The following is an 8,613-nucleotide window of genomic DNA, read 5'->3' on the forward strand; positions in this document are numbered from 1 at the left end:
AAGCTATGTCACAACAGCTGAACATTCCATGGGCCACCATTCAAAAAGTGCTGTGAATAACTACAAGCAATCTATTGGATGGTTCCAGGCTGTTGTGGATGCAGATTGTCATCACATTGAGCAATGTTTATAATGTGTAATGTTAATACAGTATGCAATTAACCAAATGTTACCCCATCAAACAGAAATTAAAATGTGTTTCTATAAATGGTTTGTTCATTATTTCTCTTCTTCATGTTCTTCCAAATGTTCTCTGATTACTTGTTTTTCATGGGGCCCTCTTGAGTGGTGAAACACTAATTCTAAACACACTGTATTCACTGGAAAGAATGGAATTAGAACACATATAAAATTGTTTTTATAAGGTGGTTGGATGGTTTTAGTCAACTGCTAAGTTACTGAAAGTCAAAATGTCCATATTTGGAAAATGAAACATGCTTAGCTGCAGCCAGGTGCTTTATAGACTTATACCAAATTATGTTATGTAGTAGTTAATTTTACCTGTATTGTACTTCAATTTTACTTCTTGAATTGGAATCTTGAATGCTCGGTCCTATATGTTGATGGAAGATGCCACAGCTATTATTAAACTTCTCTCAAAGAGAAATAGTAAAAAGAAAATTAAAGTGCCCACCAAGAAAGGATAACATTTACTGACATTAGAATGCAGTAAATAACACAAAACTGACTGATAAAACAGAAAAAAATCAAATTGGCATTAATATTTTGAAAAAAAAATTGTTCACTGTAAACTACAAAGACAGATAAATAAATAATCATCTCTAACTCACACCTAAATCTGAATTTTTCAGTTGATCTGTTAGAGCAAATACACTCCTGGAAATGGAAAAAAGAACACATTGACACCGGTGTGTCAGACCCACCATACCTGCTCCGGACACTACGAGAGGGCTGTACAAGCAATGATCACACGCACGGCACAGCGGACACACCAGGAACCGCAGTGTTGGCTGTCGAATGGCGCTAGCTGCGCAGCATTTGTTTACCACCACCGTCAGTGTCAGCCAGTTTGCCGTGGCATACAGAGCTCCATCGCAGTCTTTAACACTGGTAGCATGCCACGACAGCGTGGACGTGAACCGTATGTGCAGTTGACGGACTTTGAGCGAGGACGTATAGTGGGCATGCGGGAGGCCGGGTGGACGTACCGCCGAATTGCTCAACACGTGGGGCGTGAGGTCTCCACAGTACATCGATGTTGTCGCCAGTGGTCGGCGGAAGGTGCACGTGCCCGTCGACCTGGGACCGGACCGCAGCGACGCACGGATGCACGCCAAGACCGTAGGATCCTACGCAGTGCCGTAGGGGACCGCACCGCCACTTCCCAGCAAATTAGGGACACTGTTGCTCCTGGGGTATCGGCGAGGACCATTCGCAACCGTCTCCATGAAGCTGGGCTATGGTACCGCACACCGTTAGGCCGTCTTCCGCTCACGCACCAACATCGTGCAGCCCGCCTCCAGTGGTGTCGCGACAGGCGTGAATGGAGGGACGAATGGAGACGTGTCGTCTTCAGCGATTAGAGTCACTTCTGCCTTGGTGCCAATGATGGTCGTATGCGTGTTTGGCGCCGTGCAGGTGAGTGCCACAATCAGGACTGCATACGACCGAGGCACACAGGGCCAACACCCGGCATCATGGTGTGGGGAGCGATCTCCTACACTGGCCGTACACCACTGGTGATCGTCGAGGGGACACTGAATAGTGCACGGTACATCCAAACCGTCATCGAACCCATCGTTCTACCATTCCTAGACCGGCATGGGAACTTGCTGTTCCAACAGGACAATGCACGTCCGCATGTATCCCGTGCCACCCAACGTGCTCTAGAAGGTGTAAGTCAACTACCCTGGCCAGCAAGATCTCCGGATCTGTCCCCCATTGAGCATGTTTGGGACTGGATGAAGCGTCGTCTCACGCGGTCTGCACGTCCAGCACGAACGCTGGTCCAACTGAGGCGCCAGGTGGAAATGGCATGGCAAGCCGTTCCACAGGACTACATCCAGCATCTCTACGATCGTCTCCATGGGAGAATAGCAGCCTGCATTGCTGCGAAAGGTGGATATACACTGTACTAGTGCCGACATTGTGCATGCTCTGTTGCCTGTGTCTATGTGCCTGTGGTTCTGTCAGTGTGATCATGTGATGTATCTGACCCCAGGAATGTGTCAATAAAGTTTCACCTTCCTGGGACAATGAATTCACGGTGTTCTTATTTCAATTTCCAGGAGTGTATTTTTAATACCTGACATAAAAAATAGTCTCCATCATAATTTTATATTAAAAAAACCAGGTCTCCTACAAGTTTACTATCACTTACAACGCACAAAGATGAAAAAACTTGTTTTTAGTCAAGCAGAAACTGAGTCTTACCAGATGATAATGAAAACTAATGGTAATTTTAGAACTGTCAGATTTATGTTTTATTTTACTTTCAGTTTACTTGAAACCAGATGTGTACCAAAATAAGGTTAATTATTTGGATAACTGACTTAGAATTAAACTACAATTCCATTAAATCATAACTTTTTGACATATGTAGCAGAGCAAGTATGATGACCATTGAAAATTCCTATGAGTTTGACTTCGCGACCTGTTCCAGTACACAGATTTATACTTCTGCTTTTCACAGGCAACACATTTTCAAGTGTGGCAGCCAGAGACAGTGGTCATATATATATATATATATATATATATATATATATATATATATATATATATATGTGTGTGTGTGTGTGTGTGTGTGCGCTTAAGAAGAAGGCCTTTTGACTGAAAGCTCACTTGTTTAGCAGTCTTTTTGTTGTGCTGGTCTGAGAATGAACATCTCTACAATATTGTGAGCTGCAATCTACCTTTTCATAATATTATCATTGTCATGGATATTTTTCATTGTTTGATTTTATGTTTACAAATAGTGACATACAAGCATGCTTCTTTGCCTGATATACAAGCCCTGCTCTCTTATTCTTTCAAATCCCCTAAGAGATTTTCTGCGTACTTGATGGACTGACCTGAACAAAAAGTGCCACAACAATTTTCAGTTGACTGTAATGTAATATATTCACAGTAAAAAGCATTTGACTGTGGCTAAGACATTTCCCCCATATAATTTTAATGAGGAATGCTACTTCAGCCAGTTTAGCCAGGTATGAGAACTTCTTCATTGTATCTTTTATTCATTGTTAATTTATACCATAGGTCCTTATAGCAATGAGCTCACCCAGAATGTGTCTAGATTATTATGAAACATATTTCCCTGTACATCAGTTGAACATTATGGAATGAGCGCCCTTTGAATTGCTGTGGACCAAACATAGATTTTTATTCATAGTGAATGTCATTTTTATACATGGCATCATGAATCTGGGCATCTGTGTTACTGTCAAAGAGTTAGAGTTTTTTGTTGAGGAGGATAAGAATTCCCTTGGAAAATAATTACATAAGATACCAAAACAAGCAAAAAAGCAAAATAAGCTGCCTTTATTACTGTCTATCAAATTGGGAAAGTGCAAGAGGCATCTTTTGGTAGACTGAAAATTTGAACTGTGTACTGGTTCAGCTGGCTGAAACATTGTCCAAAAAAGACAAAAATTCTTGGTATAAGTTCTCATCTGGGAAACAGTTATAATCTCTCAGGAAATTTTGTTGCATTTTATTCTGTAACAAATGTAAGAGATAAATTATGGAAACAAACTGCTTAGTCTTAGTTAAACCATTCTGCTCCACAGCCTTTCTTCCAGAAATATTAGGTCATCAACTTATTCAGGAGAGTTTCTGCAAAGTCTGGAAGAGTAGTAAAAGGTGCTCTCAGATTGAACCTTTGAGTCAGGTTATGGGGCATTCTAAGATGACTCATTTCATATGAGTATTCCATGCAGAAGGCAAAAGTATGTATTTGAATCCCATGTGAATATACAGATATAACTTGTCACTACAGATTCATTCAGGGAAAATTATGTATTTTGTAATAATCATGAATATATAATTTTACAGACATTTCTTTAGTTAAAACATGTACAGATACATTTCCACAGAGATGAATGTGCAATAAAGTGGAAACCTAGCAAAGGTGGGGCAGTGGTTAGCACACTGGAATTGCATTTGTGAGGACAACAGTTCAATCCCGCGTCTGGCCATCCTGATTTAGGCTTTCTGTGATTTCTCTAAATTGCTTCAGGCAAATGCCAGGATGATACCTTTGAAAGGGCATGGCCAACTTCCTTCCCCATCCTTCCCTAATCCAATGAGACTGATGACATCGCTGTTTGGTCTCTTCCCCACACAACCCAACCCAACCCAATAAGATGGAAACATACTTTAATTTGCAAGCCATTCATACATGAACATACATTTTTCAAGTGGCAGTCAAGTGAAATTGAGAAAGATGGAATAAAAGTAAGTAAATTGTGTATTATTTCAAAATTAATTGCCATAGCTGTTAGTATATTCATCCCACTGTGATACAAGCTAGTTAGTGCTTCCTGAAAAAAATATTTGCAGTTGTCTATTGATGCATAAATGTACCCCGTCATGCATGTCTTTGATTAAACAAATTGATAATCACACATGTCTTTCTTCAGGTCTTCAAAAACATGGAAATAACAGGGGCAGATATCAGGACTGTATGGAGGATGGGTAAGGGCTTCCAAGTGGAACTACTGCAGGATAACCAAAACAGCAGCCTTACCCTTTTCCTCTGACTGCAAGGACCTGTTGCTCATTGACTTTCTGGAAAAGGGCAACAGAATTAAAGCACAGTGGCATGGATGTAAGCAATTTGCAAGAATTACAGGGTGCCATCAAGTTGAAATGCCCAGGAATATTGATGTAGGGCATCATTTTCCTCCATGGTAAGTAGTCACTGTAAAGAAACTTCTAAAGAAACAGAGATTACTTCACAATATGTATAAACCAATGTATAGGGCTATAGATAGAAAGATGCTGAATGAAACACATTTGGCTGTCAAGAGATCAAGGTGTTACGCCTCATTTCATCTCATTTCATTTATTTATTGGTCCATTTGATTCATTACATACTTAAACAGTACATTGAATATAGGACAAGTCAAAATTGCGAAAGGAGCAGAAACACACACACACACACACACACACACACACACACACACACACACACACACAGAGAGAGAGAGAGCATGACCAAATTGATTACAGATAACAGTCATAAATTACAAGTGACAAATATAGCAATTTGAATTTAACCATTATTACATAATCATTGTTTAAAAGGCTATTTTGTGTAATTTAAAAATTCTTTTACAGAGTAAAAACATTTTTCCACTAGAAATGACTAAAGATTATGTTTAAAAAAAATTTTATGTTGCTGCGATTTTAAATCACTGGGTAGGCTATTATATAGCTGAACTGTTATCCGTGATACACTTTTTTGGTACAGTGCTGTTCTACACTGTGACATGTGGATATTATTTGTGTTTCTTGTGTTGTGACTGTGTGTATGCTTATTTTGTTGAAGATGTCCAGTTTGGTTTAAAAGATACTCATTTGCGAACAGGATACACTCATATATGTAACGGCCCAGTAGGCTCGTTATTTTCATTCTGGATGAAATGTTTCCAGTTTCCTTAGGTTGCAGATAGCCCTGATTGCTCTTTTCTGCATCCTAAAGATCTTTATACTGGTGGATGAAATTCCCCAGAAGATTAACCGATATCGAAGTATTGCATGGAAGTATGCATAATACGCCTAAATAACTGTTGACTTGCTTGCACTTTTATTTAACACATGCAGAGCATAACAAGAATTTGAAATTTTTTTCTCAAGTTCTTTTATATGACAGTCCCATTTCAAATTATCTTGTACCCATAGGCCTAGAACCTTAGAGTCCGTAACCAAGTTCAGTAACGTATTTTCATGGTATGGTACTGTAACAAAGTTCTGCACATGTGGAGAAGAGTGGAAATAGCATTGGAAACTATTCATACTGATTTAAATGGGTCTCACTCTACTCATGGTTTGCAAGGGGAAAGATATTTTATTACTTGTATTGACAGTTATAACAAAGCAGCTAGACTCTACATTATCAAACATAAAATTCAAGATTATAATAGTTTTGTAGAATATGTTAATGAAACTGAAAATTAAACCAGTAATACTGTTGAGAAGTTGAGATGTGACAATTGGAAAGAATATTAAAATTCAGATGTCTATTAATTTATGAAACAGGATGGAATCATTTTAAATGCACGTCCTCACTATGTACATGAATTAAATGGTACTACCAAAAGATGGGATCATAAAGCAGACTTGGAAATTTTGATAGTCTACAGTGAATTTGGATACAGAGTAGCCTCCTGATTAAAAACAAAATTATCAGTGTCAGACGTGTTGATACTGTAGAAGAGAACTTCACATGTATGGAACTGAATGACTCTGAATCAGGGAGTAAACATGAAACTGCTTCTGAATATAGAGTCACTTATTGAGCAAATGGAAGAAAAGGGTATTAAGGGGGTTCCAACAATTATAAACAAGGCCAAGAACAGAAACTGAGGTAGTCAACCCGATAATGAGTGCCTGACAGATTTAATGATTATGTCATGAGAAATTTCATTTATGTAAACTTCTGTAGCACTAATAGTCCAGAAAATTTTAAGGAGGTGATGAATAGTAATGAGACAAAATTTTGGAACAGACAGTGAATAACAGTAAAGGGCTTTCAACAAAAAGGTATCATGGATGATGTTTATTCACCAGTTGCTATGATGCATATATTAAAACTTTTGCTGTCATAATGTTGTCTAAAAGGTTTAATTGTAGAACAAATGGATGTACAGACTATGTTTCTTAATGGTAAAGTTTCATCAGGAAATTAATTTATAGCAACCTCCAGGATACAAGAATTGAACAGATTGGGTTTGTAAGCTAGTTAAGGTGCTATGCGGTTTGAGAGAGAGTCCTTGAGCATGGTATTATTGTTTGGGTGAGTTTTAAAAATTCTAGATATTGAAAGAAATAAAGGTGATTATTGCCTACACATCTTGACAACTGCTGATAATGTGATTTATATAATTATGCTTGTCCATGCCTTGCTAATTTGTTGTAAAAGTAAATACTCTGTTACCAAGCAATTTCAAATGAAAGACTTAAGTAAGGTAAAGAATTATCTTTGGATTAATATTAACTATAACTGTGCCAAGAATATAATGAATCATTGTCAGGGAAGTCATATTGAAACTCTAGCTGAGAAAAGAAATATCAGAGTGAACATTTGACACTGTAAAATACATGTTAATATGAAATTTGAACCAACACAAGATGAAAATAATGATATTATGTACAGTAACTTGATGGATGCTCTCTTGTACACTAGCTCAGGAACACAGGGTGAAATAAGTTACAGTGTAAACTATATGAGTAGATTTAAAAATTTTCACTTCAAATATGCTTTGTGTGTACTGAAATACTTGTATCTAGCCAAAGGTTTGAATTTAACATATGGAAGGATCAAAAGTTTTGATCTCTTAGATTCTTTTGCGGTGCAGATTGGGCAGGTAATTATTTAAATTGTAAGCCCATGTCAGTTCATGTAGTTAGATTATTTGAAAATGTAATATTTTGAAAATCTGAGAAAAAAAGTGTTACAGAATCCAATACTTTCACTTAGGTTGTAGCATTGTAAAAAGCTGTCACTGAGATTCAAACAATTCTAGGTATTTTGATTATTCTTTAAGTGAAGCCTTACAAGCCTGTTAAAGTCACAGAGGCAATGTAGGGGCAGTCAGTATTGCCAAATATGGTAAATTTCCTAAAGTTTCAAAGTGTCTCAAACTACGCTACCTTTCTGTGACTGAATATTATATGAATTGAATTATAGACATTTGTAAAGTATGAACGTGTATATTCATATATTTGTAAAGTAGATTCGGGAAACAATTTAGCTGATAAATTTGTAAATGTCTGAGAAATGTTCAGTGTAATTGATTAAGCTTTGTTACTGCAATCTGATTATCATATAAATGTAAGGAGGCCTGTTGAAATGGAGTACTTTTATATTGAAAATATCAACAATCTTGAGAAGGCTCTTAACAAGAAATGTTCCAGAATTTTTGTGTTTGTAGTACTGCCTGTTGAGATTGCCAGTGTACATACCTCGTACAACCTCTGAAATCTCCAATGAACGCAGTTCTCGTTACTACACTTACAGACAGACAATTCCTTCTTTTTTCTGCAATGAATGTAAGCCTACTCATTTCACCCCATAATATAGGATGCCTCCTTAACCACGAGGCAATTTTCTAGGATGGCCTACAGCTGTGCATCTGAGGTATGACTTGTGAGGTTTTAACTTATTGAAGTTCTAATATGTATACCACAGAGGTCGATAACGACCATGCCTAAAATCATAACAACTATTAGCACATCTTATACCATTAGGCATAAATACATATTCTCTGTAGGTGTCCCTGAACTGTCTTAACAACTGTTCTACATTAGGATTGTAGTACCACAATTTGTCTAATACAATAACTGCAGCCGACACATTTATTTTGTTTCCATAAAAAGTCCTTGAGAGGATATCAATACATGCTTCTGTGTCAGGTACCAGGAATGCAC

This window comes from Schistocerca cancellata, chromosome 4 (assembly GCF_023864275.1).
Source record: "Schistocerca cancellata isolate TAMUIC-IGC-003103 chromosome 4, iqSchCanc2.1, whole genome shotgun sequence".
In the NCBI taxonomy this organism is placed as follows: Eukaryota; Metazoa; Arthropoda; class Insecta; order Orthoptera; family Acrididae; genus Schistocerca; species Schistocerca cancellata.